Source organism: Tamandua tetradactyla, chromosome 14 (assembly GCF_023851605.1).
Source record: "Tamandua tetradactyla isolate mTamTet1 chromosome 14, mTamTet1.pri, whole genome shotgun sequence".
In the NCBI taxonomy this organism is placed as follows: Eukaryota; Metazoa; Chordata; class Mammalia; order Pilosa; family Myrmecophagidae; genus Tamandua; species Tamandua tetradactyla.
This window is the reverse complement of record NC_135340.1, coordinates 45,916,133-45,936,896: the sequence shown is the minus strand read 5'-3', so window position 1 is coordinate 45,936,896 and position 20,764 is coordinate 45,916,133. Positions and strand designations below refer to the sequence as shown.

The window sequence follows — 20,764 nt, the reverse complement described above, 5'->3', positions numbered from 1 at the left end:
CACAATGAGTAAGAAGCAGAAAGGTGAACTGTGGAGTATGCACTTGATGGTATGCAGTGTGGTTATAGAAAGGAATGAAGTTGTGAGGCATGCAATGAGGTGAATGAATCTTGAGAATGTGGTGTTGTGCAAAATAAGCCAGAAATAAAAGCACAAATATTGTATGATTTCTTTTAGAAAATACTTATAAGAAATTTTGGGCCTAGATTATGGCTCTTATAGCAATCAAATTTATTTCTGGGATTTAAATGTTATTTCTAGATTCTGAGATGCTATGGTATGTATCTAAAACCTGGTATGTCCCTGGAACTTTGGGTACCTGTGTGACACCTAAGAAAGTTGGAATTCTGCAGCTCTGAAAGTCAGCATTGCTATATATAGCAAATGTTACAGAAACCGAAAAAGAGATCAATCTTCAATCCTCAAAAAATACTAGCAAATCAAATCCAACAGCACATTAAAATAATTATATACCATAATCAAGTGGGTTTATCCAAGGTATGCAAGGGTGGTTCAATTTAAGGAAACCAATTTATGTAATACACCACATTATCAAAACAAAGGGAAAAAACACACGAGCATCTCAATTGACACAGAAAAGGCATTTAACAAAATCCAGCATCCTTTCTTGAAAAAAAGAAAGAAACACTTAGAAAAATAAGAATAGGAGGAAACTTCCTCAACATGATAAAGCATATATAAAAACCCATTACTAAGATCATACTCAATGGTGAAAGACTGAAAGCTTTCCCTCTAAGATCTGGAACAAGACAAGGATGTCCACTTTCACCACTATTATTCAACATGTGCTAAAAGTTCTGGCCAGAACACTTAGGAAAGAAAGAGAAACAAAAGGCATCCAGATTTGAAAAGAAGTAAAACTTTCAGTATTTGCAAATGACAAGATCCTATATACAAAAAGTCCTGAAAAATATATAACAAAACTTCTCTAAAACTTATAAATAAATTCAGTAAAGTGGCAGGATACAAGAGCAACATAGAAAAAAATCAGTAGTATTTCTAACACTAGTAAGGAACAATCTGAGAGGAAATCAAGAAAAAAAATTCCATCTACAATAGCAACTAAAAGAATCAAATATCTACAATAAATTTAACCAAGGATGTAAAGGACTTGTACATAGAAAACTACAAACCTTTGCTAAAATAGATAAAAGAAGACTTAAATAAATGGAAGGACATTCTATGTTCAAGAATTTTGATATAAATATTACCCAAAATGATTCACAGATTCAATGTGATCCCAATAAAAATTTTAATAGCTTACATTGCAAAAATGGAAAAGTCAATTATTAGATTCATTTGGAAAGCTAAGAGGATCCAAACACTCAAAAAGCACCTTGAATAAGAAGAATGAAGTTGGAGGACTCACAGTTCTGACTTTAAAACTTATTACAAGGATACAGTAGTCAAAACAGCAAGGTATTGGGCGGGCCGCGGTGGCTCAGCGGGCAAAGTGCTTGCCTGCTATGCCGGAGGACCTCGGTTCGATTCCCGGCCTCAGCCCATGTAACAAAAAACGGAAAAACAAAATACAATAAAACAAGAAAATGTTTAAAAGATGTTTCCCTTTCTTCCTTCCTTCCTTCCTTCTATCCTTCCTTCCTTCTCTCTGTCTTTCCTTTAAAAAAAAAAAAAAAAAAAAAAAACAGCAAGGTACTGGCACAAGGATCAAAGAAGTTAAACTGAGAGTTCAGAAATAGACGCTCACATCTACAGTGAAGTGATTTTTGACAAGTCTGTTAAGTCTACTCAATTGGGAACAAATAATCTCTTCAACAAATGGTGCTAGGAGAGCTGGATGTCCATATGCAAAGATTAACTCAAAATGGATCAAGACCTAAATAGAAGAAGCAGGAAATTCCTAGAAGAAAATGTAGGAAATCATCTTCAGAATTTTGTGTTAAGTAATGGTTATTCCCAAAGCACAAGCAACAAAAGAAAATAATAAACAAATGGGATCTCATCAAAATTTTTATCACAAAAGTGAAAAGACAACCTAGTCAATGGAAGAAAACATTTGGATATTAAACCCCATAAGGGTTCACAACTCAGTAATAAAAAGACAACCAAATTAAAAAATGGGCAAAGACTTGAATAGAGACATCTACAAAAAGGTTATACAAATGGCTAAAAAGCACATGAAAAGATGCTCAACATCATTAGCTATTAGAGAAATGCAAATCAAAATCACAAGATACCATTTCACAACCACTAGAATGGAAGCTATTTAAAAAAACCCAGATTACAAGTGTTGGAGAAGATGCAGAAAATATGAACATATTCACTGCTAGTGGGAATGTAAAATGGTACAGCTGCTATGGAAAACAGCTTGATGGTTTCTTAAAAAACTATGTACAGAATTACCATACAACTTGGCAATCCCTCTACTAAGCATATACCCCAAAAAAACTAAAAGCAGGGACTCAAACAGGTATTTGCACATCGATGTTCACAAAAGCATTATTCACAATTGTCAAAGGATGAAAAGCAACTCAAGTGTCCATCAACTGATGAATGAACAAAATGTGGTATATACATATAATAGAATATTATTCAGCATTAAAAAGGAATGAAGTTTTGATTCATATAACAACATGGGTGAATCTTGAAGACATCATATAAAGTAAAATAAGCCAGACACAAAAGGACAAATAGTGTATAATCTCACACATAGGAAATAGAGCTAGAATCTAGAATATAGGTTACCAGGGGCTGGGTTGGGGGTAGGAAATGGGAAGTTAATACTTAAATTCTACAGAATTTCTATTTGGGTTGATTGTAAAATTTCAGAACTGGATAGTGGTGGTAGTAGCACACCATTGTGAGTGTAATTAGCATGGAATTAGATACATGAATGTGGTTAGAAGGGGGAAATTTTAGGTTGAATATATGTTACTAAAACAAAAATTAAAAGATAAAACAGAACTGTACATCACAATGAATACTATTGTAAAAAATGGACTGTGGCTAATAGTACAATTATAAAAATGTTCTTTCATGAATGAAAGGAAATGTACTACGCTAATGCAATGTCAAAAAAATACACTTTAATGTAAACTATGGACTGTAATTAATAGTACAAACAGGGAACCAGATAGAACAAGATACTTGAACAGCAGAGGCAGTACATCTAATTTGAAGGGCAGAGAAGCATCTGGGAGTAACATCTGGGAATACAGCTCTGGTCACATTATATCTGAGTCCTGAAGGACAAATAGTAGATAGTTAAAATAAAATGAAAGAAATGCTCTTAAAATGGCACCTAGAGTTCAATTTGGTTGTGAATAGAAAGCATAAACACAGAAACTGTTGGGGGAACTTTATAATGGATAGATTAGGTTGACAACAACTAAACTCATTCATCAATCTTAACACCACAGAAAAGTGGAGACAACAAGACAATGTGTGCCCCCTAATGTGATACAATAGGAAATACTACACAATGCTACTATAACATATTCTTGGCCCAAAATTTAACCTGAGTCAGCAATGCCACTTCTAGGTATACACCCCAAAGAACTAAAAGCAGGAACTTGAACAGATACAGTACAGCAGTGTTCACATAAGCATTATTCAAAACAGCTAAAAAAGTAGAAGCAACCCAAGTGCCTATCAAAAGATTAAAGGATAAACCAAATGTGGTACATACATTTAATGGAATACTATTCAGCAGAAAAAGGTATAAAGTTATGATACATGCTAACATGGATGAAACCTGAAGACATCATGCTTAATGGAAAAAAGTTCAGATAAAAAGTGAGATATTTTACGAATTCATTAATATGAAATAACTAGAATATGGAAAATTCATAGAGACAAAATAGAATACGGTCATTGGGTGTAAGGGTGGAGGAAGTAAGGAGTTAATGCAAAATGGTAATGGGTACAAGATTTCTGTTTGGGATGATGGGAAAGTTCTGGTAATGGATGGTGGTAATGGTAGCATAACACTTTGAATGTGATTAATCCTGCTTAATTGTATGCTTGCAAGAGGATGAGAAGGAAAGTTCTTGTTGCATGTTCTCACAATTAAAAAAAGAGAGAGCTATACTTAAGAAACAATGACAAATGCAATACATGCTCCTATTCTGGATCTAATAATGAAGGAGAAAGTGTCCAAAAGGATATTATTGGGACAAATGAAAAAACTGGACTATAGACTATAGCTTTATATCAATGTTAAATTTCTTGAACTTGATAAATGTATTTAAGGTGGTCACATAAGTGACTATCTCATTCATAGCAAATGTATACGGAAGTATTACCAGTTTGAAAAGCATGATGTATTCAACCTACTCTCAACTGTTTAGAAAATAGGTAAGAGACAGTTAATATGGCAAATGTAGAAAGCTGGGTATCTGGTGGAGGCCTCACTATCAGTTACCAATCACCAGCTTAAAGAAAATAAAGAAGACAGAAGCAATTAAATATCACCATAGGGATGCAATTAGAAAAACCCAGAAAGTAAAAAATTCTTTAAGACACATGACTGTTTCTTCAACAATTCCTTTGCAAGAAAAAAAACCACAAAAAGAACCTATATATTAAAAGAAACTTGAGAAGTAAATCAACTAAATGAAATGTGTGGGCATTGCTTATTTTTAAAATAAAACTGTTAAGATTTGTAAGAATAATGGAAATTTGACTAAATTTGTGATGATATTAAGGAATTATTATTTTTTTACTGCTCTGAGGTATAACTGATAATACACGTCTAAGGTGCGCAGATTGATGAGTTTTGACATATGTGTATACCCATAAAACCATTATACAATCATCCTCAAAAGTTTCCTGTCCTACTATGTAGTCACTCTTTCTCACTCCTATCAACTCCTCCCCAGCCCAGACAACCACTTGATCTGCTTTCTGTCACTACTGATTAATTTGCATTTTCTAGAAGTTTATATAAATGGAATCATAAAGTACATACTCTTTTGGGGGAGAGGTCTGGTTTCTTGCATACAGGATAATTATTTTGACAATTGTCCATGTTGTTGTAAGTATTAATAGTCCATTCCCTCTTATTGCTGAACAGTACTCCATTGTACGGATATACTACAATTTGTTTATCCATTCAGCTGTTGGTGCACATTTGGGTTATTTTTCCTTTTGGCTATTTAAAGCTGCATTGATAAAGCTACTATGAACAGTACTGTACAAGTCTTTGTATGAACATATGCTTCTAGTTCTCATGGGTAAATTCCTAGGAGTATAATGGCTAGATTACAGGTTGGTGTATTTTTAACTTTTAAAGAAAATTGCCAAGTTTTTTTTTTGTTGTTGTTCACCTGGGCAGGCACCAGGAATCAAACTCAGGTCTCCGGCATGGCAGGTACCAAGTTGTTTTTAAAGTTGTACCATTTTACATTCAGACCGGCACTATATACTGGGCTCTCCCTTTTCTTCCAGGTTTAATAGAGTTCAGCTTCTTGTTTCTGTGCTTTTTTTCTCTTTGTCTGAATTTAATTTTCTTATATAGGACTAAGACCCATCCTGACTGAAGTAGGCCACACCTTAAATGAAGTAGTCTTATGAAAAAGTCCTACTCATGATAGGTTTATACTCACAGGAACAGATCAGATTTAAGAACATGTTTTGCTGGGGTACATTCAATCAACTACACTCCACCCTCTAGACCCCCAAAAGACATGCTCTTCCTACATGAGAAATACATTCATTCCATTACAATATCCCAAAAGCCTTAAGTCATTTCAGTAACAATACTAGATACAAAGTTTCAATAAACTTATTTATGGGTGTGATCTGTCCTGGGGCACAAATCTCTTCCATGTGTGGACCTGTGAGATCTAGAGAACAAGTTATCTATTTCCAGTACACAAAGGAGAGACAGACATAGGATAAACATTCCCATTCCCATAGGGAGAAATTAGAAAGAAAACAAGGGCCACAGGTCCCAAACAACTTCAAAATCCTGAAGAACATACTCCATTACATTTCAAGTTCTGAGAGTCATCTATGGAATAATATTTTGTCCTCTGGGCCTGATGGAGTGATAGCCTCAATCCCTGCAAATGCATGCACAGTGGCCATACTCTTTGTAATACCCAGGGAACAGGCTACAACCTCTGAGAACACTGGGGTGGTAGGACTCTTCCTGAACAACACGGGAGAAGGCATGCTTTCTCTGAGCACCAGGGCAGACCCACTCCACACACACGCATTGGCCTACTCTTTCCATTTCTATTATCACCATCCTAGACCAAACTACCATCTTCTCTGTTCTGGACTATTATCAGCTTCCTAAATGTTCCAGCCACACTGGTCTTATGTCCTTAATATACCAATTTTATTTCCATCTAATGGCCAAGCCATCTCTTCTGCTAAAAATGATTCTCCCAGATCTCAAGGGGCTGCTGCTTCTTAGCTCAAATGTTAACCTCCCAAGAGCCCTTCCATAACCAACCAATCAAGAGTAAACTCACTCTCACTTTCAAATATGCTCTGTAGCGATTCCACAAGGGTTCCAGGCACTAGAGTAACTTTTCAGAAACCTAAAACCTCCAAATGGGTCCCTGGTCCAGTTAAGTCCTGAAACCTAAAGGGCCCAGTCTCTCCAGAACATCAGATAGTTCCATCTTCCTACTCCTATTATTAGTGACAGACCCTTTCAATAGCAAAAATTTAGAATTGCCATAGCCCAAACAACTTAAAGTGAGGTATGGAAAGAGCAAAGGTGATGGTGGATAGGAGTTAATAAATGAATATGAATGCTGAATCATTAAACTGATATCTCTTTTAGCCTCCAGTATTTTAGAGCAGCTAGAAGCAAAAACCTAAAATTGTGAAACCGAAACCCATGCCAAAGTCTGAAATATGTTCTACAACTAACTGTGGTGCTGTCCTTTGAAATTTATAGTTTTGTATATATGTTATTTTTCACAAAAAAAGAAAGAAAAAAGTCGATTGTGATGATAAAAAAGTATTTAAGCCCTCTAGCCTCCTATATTCTGGAGTAGCTAGAAGGAAAAACGTGAGAGGATCGTATGGTAGCCCATGACAAACTCTAGGATCTATCCTGTAACCGCTGTTTAAAGAGTGCTTTGAAAACTATTGCTTTTTTATTTCTTTGCTTTATATATATGTTATACTATACAATAAAGAAAGTTAAAAAAAAATACATTTCAAAAAAAAAATGCTCTGTAGCAACCCCTTGTTCTTTTTCTCCTTCCCTATTACTACCTGAAATTAGATTGTGTCTTTGCTTATTGTTTGTGCCCTACCAATAGAATGTGAGCTCCAGGAGAGCAGGGACCGTGTCCACTATATCTAAAACAGAGGCTGGCATATGGTAGGTACTTAATAATCAGATGCTGAATGAAGGGGCACAGCTAAAGAAAGATATGTCTACCATAAAATATCATGGTCAGTCAGGAGATAATAGTAAGAACATACACAAAAATGTCAATGTGAGAGTGTGCAGATGTGGTGGATGTTTGAACCATACCCTGATATTGCAGTTTTCCTTTCACATACATGATAAGTTTATATTTCCCTGCTACCTTGAAGTCATGTGACTTGCTCTGGCCAACGAACTATGCTGCCACCTTGAAGTCATATAACTTGCTCTGGCCAATGAACTATAAACAGAAGCCTTACCAGCCAGTTTGTGTGACTTACCCCATTACCTTCCCTCTATACACAATAGCCAGCAACAGGCCAGAGGGTAAGATTCTGTCTATACACATACCTGAGCAAGGACAAACTAGAGTAGAGCTCCCAGTCAACCCTCAAAACATAAATTGAGAAGAAACAAACCTTTGCCACTGAGATTTTTTTTTTGTTACTGCAGTATAATGTAGCCCATTCAGACTGACAAACCTTCAGGCAATGTTGTGGGCACAGAATGATTTAGTCCCAGTAACTAGTCATTTGCAGTGTAACTGATGCCACTAAATATATGTACTGAATTTCCTTAATTCCCTTTATAACAATCTTCTGATTATTACTTAGGTTTCCCAAGTAGGTCTACCAATAAAGAAAAGGGGGGAAGGGGGAAGCCATGTTATATGACATTTTAAGGATTCGTACCCCTGATGTTGTTTTTCAGTAAATTAATAATTCTCTCACATAATGAACGCCGCCCTATACAGGATTCTTGAGAATCCTGCTCCCTGCCTTTTCTCATCTGGAAATGAGCTTTTTAGGTGAGTAATTGTGCTTTTTCTTGTCTTATTTTCTGTACCAACTTACAATTAATAAATGGATAATTATTGACTTCAGGTCACTATAGGGAAAACTACACTAGAAAGACAGACCAGCTAACTTGGAGAAGTACCTGAAGCTGGTCAGGAATCTAGACTTTAATTGATAGACAAAATAGGCTTATACAAAGTTTTGTATAGGAATCATATGATATAAAACTGCTCTTGAACATGATTTATATGGCAGTTGTGGAATTAGAGTGATAGAAACAAGAAGGCCAAGAGTACTAGTTCTCAACTGCTGTGCTAGGAATCCTCCATAAATGAAAAACCAAATTTGAACCAATACATGTAATTTATTTTTGCTACAACAGTAAATATACGACTATGGATGATGACATTAAGTGATATGAAAGGCATACTGGAATGTCCAGCTGGCACAAAAGCAATATCGGGTGATGGACAAACATGTCCTTTCTGTGTATGAGGGCAGTCAAGGTAGTATTGCTTAATAGTTCTGAAAGGCAACCAGGTGAGTAATGAATTCTTTACTACCACTATGAGGTATTTTTATATTGTAGGAGTGACTGGGTTGTAATCTGGTCATTTAAAAGTCTGAGTTCTTTCAAAGTTCTTAGAGCACCTGTGCAGTTTTCCAGGGAGTTTGCCTCTCTTCAACAACAACCCATTCCTTCATTCCTTTACACAATCAACAAATATTAAGTACTTGCTATGAGCTAACTACTGTTCTAGGCACTGGGAAAATATCAGTGAACGAAACAAAGAACCCTGGCCTGCTGGAGTTTATATTCTAGTGGTTTTCAATTATATTCTAAAATCCCTTCCCCAATCCTATCATGTTGGAATTCTTTACAAACACCTCTAATAGAAATCTGTGATTAACGCTGAGACTAATAGCCTTCTCAGAGGTAATTATCTTTTTTCTAACCATAGAAAACAATGAAATTTAATATTACATCTGAAAAATATAATAGATTAAATAATGTGTACAATAGATTTGATAACAGTGGGATAAATACAGATGAGAAATAAATGCATGATGAAGCAGAGACTGAAGCCAGCACATTTAAGTTAGGAGAGTTTGTACTGTAAGGAACCTAGACCATAGAAATGTGACAGTAAGAGATAAACCAAGTGAATATACTAAAAACCACTGAGTTGTACACTTTAATGGGGTGAATAATAGGGTATGTGAATATATTTATAAATAACACTTATTTTACAAACAACCTGAATGAAATGCTGTTTAACATTTTATTAAACAGCATCTTATTAAGTTGGTGGCTTACATTGGTTTCTGTTCTATTTCCTTATTTATTTCATAATATTTCATAAATGTCAATAATATTTAATAATAGAGTTAAGCATTTGTTTTATAGAAGGAAATAAAGCATTGGGTTTCATGGCAGGATATCTTGTGATCTATGGACACTTGATATTGTCTCTGGTCACAAGTCACATTCATGGATTTGGGAATAAAAAGCATTAAAATGGGGCATGATCTGGTACCCCTCTGGTAATTACTTTTTTCATTGTATAGTATAACATATACACAAAGCAAAGAAATAAAAAAAAGCAATAGTTTTCAAAGCATTCTTCAACATGTGGTTACAGGACACATCCCAGAGTTTGTCATGGGCTACCATATGATCCTCTCACATTCTTCCTTCTAGCTGCTCCAGAATATAGCTAGAGGGCTTAAATATTTTGTTAGCATCACAACTAACTATTTTTCCTTCTTTTTTTGTGAAAAATAACATATATACAAAAACACCACAAATTTCAAAGCACAGCACGACAATTAGTTGTAAAACATATTTCAGACTTCGACATGGGTTTCAATTTCACAATTTTAGGTTTTTACTTCTAGCTGCTCTAAAATACTGGAGACTAAAAGAGATAGCAATTTAATTCCCCTTATTAATTGGCTTGGCTAGGTTTCAAGATTTATCTGGACCAGGGAACCATCTGGAGGTTGTAGGTTTTTGGAAAGTACTATAGTGCATGGAACCCTTGTGAAATCTTACATATTGCCCTATGTGTTTTTTAGGATTAGCTGCAATGGTTTTGGTTGGGGGTTGGCAGGTTATGATAGGTAGCAAGGTCTACCTGAAGCTTGCATAAGAGTAGCCTCTTGACTCTATTTGAATACTCTCTGCCACTGATATTTTATTAATTACACTTCTTTTCCTGCTTTTGGTCAGGATGTAATTGTTGATCCCAGGGTGCCAGGTCTGAATTCATCCCTGGGAGTCATCTCCCACATTGCCAGGGAGACTTTCACCTCCTGAACGGCTTGTCCTACAAAGGGGGGAGGGCAATGATTTCACTTGCAGAGTTGGGCTTAGAGAGAGTGAGGCCACATCTGAGCAACAACAGAGGTCCTCCAGAAGTAACTCTTAAGTATACCTATAGGTAGTTGAAGCCTCCCCACTACCTACATAAGCTTCACAAGAGTAAGCCTCATGATCGAGGACATGGCCTATTGATTTGGGTGTCCCAAAAGTTTGACACAGTATCAGGGGATTCCCTGATGGTAAGGTTTAATAGTTCCATGTTCTTTTTCCCATCCCTCAAGGGACTTTGCCAATACTTTTTGATTATCTGCTTAATATACTCTAGGATGTTATCCAGGTATTACGATGATCTAAACAGGATTAAAGGTCTTCTTTCTTATTCTGTGCTCCCTGTGTTTCAATTGTTCAAATGCACTATACAGATAAGTTGAATTAGATTATGCAGTACAGAAAATTTCAGTTCCAGACCAAATAAACCTTTCTTCCATTGGTCTCAAAGAGTACGTGTGGTTCTAAAATACAGACACTGTCTTCCTTGCCCTTATGTTTTGAATTACTTTAACCCCAACCTGTTCGGCAGGTTATATATATAAAACAGCCTCTCAAAATCCAGAAATAATAATCACCACTCCAGACTTAATGTAACTGCTCTAAAAGCTTACAATCTAGGCCCGTTTTCTTATACGCATTTTCTAAAGGTGACCATACCATTGTTGTTTTTTTTGTTTCTGGTTTATTTTGTTTCACCAAATGTCCCACATGTTCATCTACATCATTGCACGCCTCACGACTTTGTTCCTTTTTTGTAGCAGCACAACCTTCATTCATAAGTATACACCATCATTCGCCAATCTACTTCTCCCTCAGTGCATCCTTCAGCCACCTACATTAATCGCGCATCATGTAGAAGACCTAAAGTCCACAGTACATCAACATTCTCAATTTTAGATAATTTCAGTGTTTCCAAGAGAAAGAAAACCAATAAACACACCCTCGCCAAATAGGTCTGGTAATTACCTTTTGAAAAGCAAAAACTTCATAAGTTCACAGAATCTGACAGTTGGAAAGGACTTTGGAGATCATTTCAATCTTTCAGATGAAGTTAAGGAATTTGTCCAAGAATATCCAAGAGGAGAGCCAGGCTTAGAACTGTGACTTCTAGTTTTACTGCCTTTCTCACTGTAACACCAAGCTGCCCATTTTAAGGTTATGCTAGAGAAAGGAGGCCATGCTGTAATAAGCATGACTCATCACAGGTGGTAGGTTCCTGAGTAACTTGTTTAAACCAAAAGGAATTTCAGGCAGTGTATGAACTGAAGAAGACAGAGGTGGTTACATGAAAGAGGCAAAATGGGGAGACCTTTCCAAAAGCCCTTTCTCCCACCTCTACCCCCATCATGACCCAAGAACAGGTATGAGAAATTTGATACAAAACTTCTCCAAGGTTGCTGGATACAAGCTATAAATGAGAAACTTGGAGATGGGCAACAAACAGTATTCAAAACAATTGGAGTTAGCAAAGAAAAGTCAGATTTTACCCTATCACTTTGTAGGTGTAAGCTTTTTTTTTTTTTTTTTAAAATAGGCAGGCACCGGGAATCAAACCTGGGTCTCCGGCATCGCAGGCAAGAACTCTGTCATGGAGCCACTGTTGCCCACTTGTCTTTTTTTTAAATTTATTTCTCTAAATACATTTTTCAGAAAGCAACAAATTAACTAATATAGGTCAGCAAGTATAATGATTCATAATTCATTAATGTAACATTGACTGGTGAGCTATCCCATCACTGGACAAGCATTCTTAAAGATAGTTCCTTCCTCCCCAAAAGGAATTATATTCACATCTTGCTTGTAAAAATACAACAATCTATTATTTAAAAACATAGTCCTTTATTCTCTCAGTAAAAATTCATGAACAAACCTACGTCTTATTTAGTTATTTCAATAGAAAAAATATTTTAAAAACCTTTCCAAAAAGGGGGAAAGGAAAAAGAACTTAACAAGTTTAAAACAAAAACAAACAAAGTTTAAAAAAAATAAAAGGAAGATTAAGAGTTTTAGGAAGATAAAAGAGTTTTAGGAAGAATGTAAAAAACAGACACGAAGGGTCAGTTCTCATTAAAATCTCATTGCCTGTCTCTGTGAGTGACGGCATACATATGTATGATGAAAACGATCATGAGAACCCAATTCATTTCTGCCATTCTTTTAGCTCCCAGATTCAAAACTTCAGAGACTTTTATCCCATTGTTTTTGGCAGTTAATCAGTCATCATATTTAATATTTCTTTCTTCAAAATGTCTCTTTTGAATACAAAGCATAAAACATATCCAAATTTCAAAAGAACACACAAAATAATGCAACAACCATTAAAAGAACATTTTTCAAAGAATGGAAAAAAAGATGATATGCTGAGTCAAGAAAAAAAAACAAGTGAGTGTGACGATTGCACAACGAGATGATGATACTGTGAGACACGGACTGTATACTTTGAATGGAATATATGGTATGTGAATATATCTCAATAAAGTCTAAAACACACACACATACACACACAGAGGAGAAAAATGTATAATCCCAGTTTTATAAAAAGGAAAGCTGCTGTCGGCATAAAAAAAAATTTGAAAGGAACCACCACATCAAAATGTTAAGATGTTCTAAGGGTGATTATAAATGATTTTTATTTTCAATATTTTCTTTACATTTCCTACAATGAACAGGAATTATTTTTAAATTTAGAAAAAAAATACTATTTAAGTAAATGTTTCATTTTACAACTACTGTCCATTCTCATTGTTATCTCCATGCTGTCCTTCCAAGATTCCAACAAAAGCCTCTTTCCTGAGGTCTCTACACTGGTTTCCACCCAATTTTAATAACACTTTTACTCATGCTGCCAAAATTCATCATTCATACTTATATTCCTAAGACAACACATGCAAGCAGAGGCTAGCCACGTAAACAATCAACTTAAAACAGTTTCTCAATCTCAGCAGTACTGACATCTGAGGTAGCTCTTATGGGGTGTTGTGCTATTATAGGATATTAGTAGCATTCTTGGCCCGGATCATTACATGCTGCATGCACTCTCTAGCCCAGCTGTGATAACAATAAGTGTCTCCAGATATTGCCTAATGCTAGGAGGGGTGAGGGTGGGGGGCAGTGGGAAGGGAGGGTGGCAAAAGCGCCCCCAATTGAGAACCACTGACTTTCAAATGTTAAAAGGCATTTACTTCACTTCTGCTCATAAACATACATATCAAACCTGAACCTCATTAATGTACGTCTTACACAACACTCCTTATATTCTTGCCCCATATAATCTGATTTTTCTCAACAGAAACTTTCCAAATAGACCAGACTGCTTCCTAGAAAAATCATTTTCATACTCTATTCCAGATCTCTGAATACACTATTCCCTCACTAAAACTACCATTCTACATTTCCATTAAATGCTCCATAAAGATTCTTCAATTGTCAACTCCCTGCAGAAGCTTTACTGATTCACTCAAATCAGTCCTGCATACACCTGCTATCCTAAAGAGCACTATGTAGATTTTTGGTTAACCTCATATTTAAAATCAGATTGCTTTTTTCAGGTTTGATGCCCTGGTACATCTCTTTTGTAAAGCTGATTGGGCCTGCCATGCTAGGCACAGAGGTAATCAAAGCACGGAATACAGACACTCAAAAGCTTAATAACTCATGAATGAAATTTAAACATTCTATGGTAATAAAAGTGTAAAACACTTATTTCTTACGAAGTAATTTGCTTTTGAACTTTATTTCTTGTCATGGAGCCATTAGGTATAGCAATTCTGAGTAAAAAGTAAGCATTTAATACATTTTAGAATCACATATTAATAAATAGAAATTTTAAGAAATACATAGGTTTCTGTTTTCTACACTTTGAGAAAATGATACAAAGTTATTTAAAGTATATTCTACAACACAAATATCAACTTTCTAAACTTCATTTATCTTAAAATACTCAATGGATTTTATTGCTCAGTGTACAAAACTCTGAGCAGTTGTTTTTGTTGGATAATGTGTGTACGTATGTGTACACAAACGCAGGCACACACAAAATATCCCCAGAGCTGAGAGAAGTACATGAAAATTAAAGCTCTCTGGAAACTAAAAAAGTCACATTTAATGGAGGCAGTAGAGCACCTGCAAAAGCTGGGGGCCAACCTTGGACAAGTTAACTTTCCTGTACCTCAGTTTCTTCATCAAAATGCAGATAATAATAGCATCTGTCTCAAAGCAAAGCTCTCAAAATAGCGCTTAGAGTGTAAAAAGCACAAAAGAAATATTAACCATTATTATCACAATATTAGTTATTAGCCTAGTAAAAGCCTGAATGTGGAGAGTTCTTATTCGAACCTGAAACTTAAAAACAAACAAAAAACAGGATAATCTATTTCACATACGTTTAAGCTATTAGATATAGTTCCTCAGAATTTTTGGAAGAGTTAATGTGGTGATTGTTTACAGAAATAATTTCTCTTACAGTTTTTCTCAATCTGCAAAGAAACTGACACAGAACCTCTGTTTTCAAGGAGCTTTATGAGCCACAAGAAAACAAATCAACTCTTTGTCATCTAAGCCAATTTAAGAGCGTCGTGAAAGACTAAGTATTGTTACAGAATAACTCTCCAAAAAATCAATGACGTTGTGAAAGTTGCAATCAGCAATCTTATGCAGTTATGTCAAGTTTTTGTCCTGCTAAACAAAGGCTCATCTGTCAGGGAACCAAGGACCCGTCAGAAAATGAGGAAATGCCACCGCCGGGCCTACGCGGTTCCCGGGAAAACCTGCCTCAGACACGTTCGGTTCTTCCCCGTCCTCCGGGTGCAAATATCCGCTCCACCCGAAGACAAATAAGTGACATCGGGCTCTGTCCGCGCCTCGCCCGGCCCGGCCCCCGCGGGCCGATCCCGGCGGCCTCCAGTGCCTGCAGCTCTGAACTTCCCCACCGCGACCAGGGAGGGGGCTCCGTGGAGACCAGAGTTCGCCTCCCGGGAGACGGCGGCCTCGCCCCAGTCCCCGGGACCCCGACTCCGGCAGCCTCGCCGCGGACCCGACCGAGCGGAAGCCGCCGCGGGCCTGCAGGTGGGCCCACGACCCTTCTAGGCCCGGCCAGGGAGACCCTGCCCCTACAGGGCATCGGAGGGCGCGAGGCTAGCACCAGCCCGGCCTTCACTCACCGGCGCCTCATGGTACCGTGGCGCCTCAGTTCAGCTGATGATGAACCGCGCCCGGCTGCCTAAAGCGTCCCTCGGATCCCGGGCCGGGCCCCACTCTGGGCCATTCAAACGCGGCCGCACGCGCGGCCCGCCGGGATACCTCCCCCAGCGGGTGGCCTCGCAGGCTCCGCCCCTCTTCCCCCGGCCGTGAGCGACGCGACCCGGTGTGGGTGGGGGAAGAAGGCGCATGGCCACAGTGCCTCCTGGTGGCCACTGATGGGCACGATCGCCTTGCTACAGGGCAGCAAATAATACTATGCTATGGGAACTGTGATGGATAACAGTCAATGAAAGACCCTGCGGTACAGACAGGCTAGAGATCGTGCCTTGGTGTTGTCCCAAGAGGTGCAAACAATCTACTATAATAACATGGTCTAGGGAGAGATTTATTCATACTCAAGTTTAAATACAATAAAACATAGTATTTTAAAGCACTGGAGCTATATGATCTTGGACAAGTCACACAAAGTGTGTGCCTTGGTTTCCCTATCTGTAAAACGGAATAATAATAAAAGATCTGCCTCATAGGGTTGTTGTGAGGATTAAAAGAGTTAATACATATACAATGCGTAGAAGACTATCTGGCACATGGTAAGCACGACATCATATAATTATTGACTTTTTTTTTTAGTCCCAGACCCTGTGCTAAACTTTTAAAGAATATAAGGCACAGTCTCTGTCCTCAAGAAGCAGGTTTGGTCTCTGTAGTAGGGAGAATACTAATAAATTAGATTATGAGGTTAGGGTTAGGTCTGTCTCTGACATGATTTTGGAGTTATTGAGGGTAATTCTTTTCATCTTAGTGAAACCAGAGTCTACCCATTTTCAGAGTAAGCCACTGGTAAAAATGAACCAAATTATGATAGGAGCAAACCTGTTTTTTATGGGCCTCTAAGGCATTGTAGAAGCCAAACCAACTGCATTTGATGGAAAATTTTCTCATTGCCAAACTGTATTCTTTGACTCAACTTTTCATAACTCCATTCAGAACTCTACAGAGCTTGCCTAAAGATAAGGCTACTTAAGTTTTGGTCAACAATATTTTTGTTATATAATATTATGTGTCAGAAAGATATGGTGCCAGGTGCTGGAGTTTAGCTGAAGGAGTTCACAAGTGGCCTGGACAAACAGGGAAAGTTATCATCCCAATACATTGTAGTGAATGCAATGATAAAAGGTATATCCTAAATGCAGTGAAAACTCCAAGTAATGGGAGGCCAATCAAATAAACTAATCAAAGTTGTCATTAAGTAATAATAACAATGTATTTTTTCTCCCAAATAACAAGGCCACTTCATCCCCCCAAAAATTAAGTAATGGTAGAAACTTTGGTCAGAACTTTGAGCTGGTGGGAGAACTTTTTTTAGGATATATTTTACATAAGCAATGTCTTTGAGAGCCTCTCAGATTGTAACAAACACAAGCCCCATAGGTGTTTCTCAACAGTGAGACTGGATTCCAGGGTGTGCAATGTAGGACATTTCCAGTATAACTCAATGACTTCTCCTGAGTAAGTGTATTGTTTTAAAGAAAATGAAAACTCACATGGATGAAGTCACTCTCTCTTAAGCCATTTCTTCACTACCATCATCATAAACAAGAATTTCTTGATGATCCACTATTCAAAAAGTATTGGACTGGGCTCTCATTAGGAGAAGTGGGTAAAGAGAATGTAGTACATAGTCCTTACCCTCAAGGGATACTGGATGATTAGGAAAGACAAGTAACAGAGTTATGGGACTCTTAGGGAATTTACTTTTAACATAGAAGAATTCCAGTTAACACAAGCTCTCGGGTTCTGAAGGCCAAAGCAGAACCTCAATGTTCTAATTTCTGGAGCTTCTTAAGGCACAGGGTCTCAGACAGGTTTGTCTCCACACATTCTGAGGCTTACCCAGTCATGAGTGGTCTGCAGACTTCATGTGGCTCACGAATGTCAATGTAATTTAAGGCGAAAAAAATTAAACATTGCCTTCATAAAGGTACTTTTAAAACACATACAAGAATTACCATTTTAGTGGTGAATCAGTTTTCTTCACTGATACTTTTTTTAATCAATAATGTTGCATTTTTTTCCCTGGGTGCCTCCACAGATTTTTTTTTTAATGTTTTTAAAGAGTTCATTGAATACATATTTTTATTATTCTTGCACCAGTCCTTGTGCACAAAAAGATGGTTCACCACTGGCCTTCACAGTGGGCAGCCTTCTAAAGCATCTACTCCTCTGGCCAGTCCTTTATTCCGTCCTTCTGACTACCCTAAGTATTACTTCCATCTAAGTGAAAAGGCAACTGAGTTAACCTTTCTGACCCACACCCTTTCTTTAAAGGCCACCATTCCGGGACGGTGTGTAGACTAACCCTGACACATAAACCCACATGACAAAAGAACCCTCATGCAAAATTGTATGTAAACTTCTGAATGGTGAGTCAGGGGAGATAGCAAGCAGGAAAGTTTTAGCTGGGCCTTATAGGGTAGATGGAATTTTGAAAGGTGTGTTCTAGGCAGAGAGAGGGGAGTGCAGTATGAATTCTGGGACCACTGTTATCCTGATTTGAGTAGAGTGGAGAAAGCTTTGTATGGTAGCCAGGATCCAAGCTGAAAACGTAAGACTGAGTTTGTAAAGATCTAAAATTATCAAGCAAAGCAGTGTGGAATTTATCCTGTATTGATTAAGGTATTGAGGAGACAGTAAAGGTTGCTGAGCAGGAAAGTACTTTAGAAGGATTAATCTGTCACTAGAATGCAGGTGTCTAGCAGGAGGAAGAGTTGGCAACAAGAACCTCAGCTATGAAAGTGTTGTATCACTTCGGGTCAAAAGTGCTGGTCCAATAGATGGCAATGCTTGAAGAGACCTAAAGACATTAATAGTTTTTCTATATCTAACTACATACATTATTCAACCTCAGTACCTTTGGAAATTGCAGCCATGTGACTTTGGCAGTCAAAGTGAGATGTCAATCCTTTTTTTTTTCTTCTTCTTCTCTTCCTTTTCCTGCCTTCTGTGCAGACTGCGAAAAGAAGTGATGGCAGTAGGGTACATTTCATATAAAATGATGGTAGCATAAATGGTTCAATTTTGTTTCTTGTTTAAAAGATTCATGTTTATTTCAACCACCACTACAATACAATCCTTGGTGGCATAAGCAGCAGGGTTTTTCCCCCCTTGGTGTGCGTGTGGAAAGTGGGAGTGATAGGGGCAAGGTGAGTAGTAAGGCATCCCACTGGCAAGACAGTTTGTTTTTTATACAACTGCAGCTCTGTTATACCACTATAACTAGGAAGCAGGTGATCCCAAAACGTTTATGACTAGGACAATATTTTGATTTGTGTAGATTTTCACATTTGAATCCCAAGAAACCATATCTCTCCTCTCCCAAGTGCATTTCCTGCAATTAAGGTATACTGTCACCAAGTCGTAGATGCTAGGGAGCAGCAAGTTAAAGGGGAAAGACCACTAGCTTTGGAGCAATGCTCATCTCTACTGAGAGCCTAGATCACTGCCTTTGTGCCCTTTCTGCACCATTTTTACCTTACCTGCATAATTTAATAATCACCTTTCAGAGAATGTTGTGAAGTGGGGTAACATATAAAATACCTACATAGTCTTAGAAATGTAAATGAGATATACTGGAACTTAACATTTTAACTCTACTCCTTTGTGGGTAAGCAATCTTAATTGTATGACTCTCCTACAGAACTGTACTGACAAGTAGCTAAGGTATTTGTTCACAGCAACATTTTTTGAAATAGTGAAAAGTGGGAGCAACTTAAATGTCCATCAGTTGGATTTAGTTAACCAAATTATACATCCATGTTATGTACTCACCAGCTTTTGAAAAGAATAAGGTAGATCTGAGGGAAAGACCTGGAAGACATCTTAGACAGATTAAATGATTAAAGCAAGTCATGGACATGTATAGTATATTATGTTCCCATTTACATAAAACATTCATACAAATCGAACAGTCCTACATTGATGTATGTGGTTTAAGGGATGACTTTAGTTTGCCTTTCAAGTACTAAAAGATATCTATTATTCTTTTCAACTCTTCCCAATCTAACTTCATCCTCCTTCCATAAAGCTCAGTTTATAAAACAATGCTTTACATATGATCAGGTTGAGGCTTTTAAAAATTAGCATATAGGGGAAAAATGCCCGAAGAATCTGGTTTGATCATGTAGATAACTGATGCAGAGACAGTTTAACTCACTTCCAAGATAACTGAAATTAATCATCAGAATGAGTCCAGAGTAACCAAGCTTGGAGAGACCTGTTAGGCCATCAGTAACCTATCATTATGATTCATGCTGATTGTCATTCTCATCTTTTAATGAAATCTGTGGGAATGGCAACCCTCCCAGCTTCCTAAGCAAGTGTTGGAAGGAAGCACTACAATGGGAACTTGTGAAACTGTGAATTATGTAACAACTTTCCTGAAATGAGAAGAAAAAAGAAGGTAATAAAATGATTCACTAATGAAAAAAGAGGAAGAATAATTTCACTAACCAACAACTTCTCCCAGTACCACACTACTAGTTCATGTCATTGTTGACGGGGATACTTCATGATACTGCAGAGCCATGAACCAGAAATTGAAAAGCAGTTGTAACCCATGTGGAAATAATGCAGTAAAACATCAATAACTAGCAAAGCACGATCTTTTCAAGAAAATTATTCTTTCATTAAAGAGGTTTGAAAATTTAAGCAAAGATAAATGGAGAGTTTCTTCTTGTTATGACCCTATCTGGAACAGAATAAATTGCGTCACGAGTAACATAATATAAGCTGATCCTATTCAGAAGGTGTATTAGTCAGGGTTCTCTAGAGAAACAGAACCAACAGGAGATACCTGTAAATATGAGATTTATAAAAGTGCTTCATGCAGCCGTGGAATGCAAGAGTCCAAAATCCATGGGGCATGCTGTGAGGCTCACAACTCCAATTTAAGGGTGTTCTAGTTTGCTAGCTGCCGGAATGCAACACAACAGAGACGGATTGGCTTTTAATAAA

The 20,764-nt window shown here is 37.3% G+C and overlaps 1 protein-coding gene across 1 annotated transcript in view; it reads right to left on the bottom strand.

The window, feature by feature from the left end:
• KATNBL1 (katanin regulatory subunit B1 like 1) overlaps nucleotides 1-15,866 on the bottom strand; it is a 63,775-nt gene extending 47,909 nt beyond the window's left edge. The window contains exon 1 of the mRNA XM_077127355.1: nucleotides 15,712-15,866. The gene's annotated coding sequence lies outside the window, so the exon portion shown is untranslated. The remainder of the gene's footprint in view (nucleotides 1-15,711) is intronic.
• Nucleotides 15,867-20,764: the final 4,898 nt, after the last annotated feature.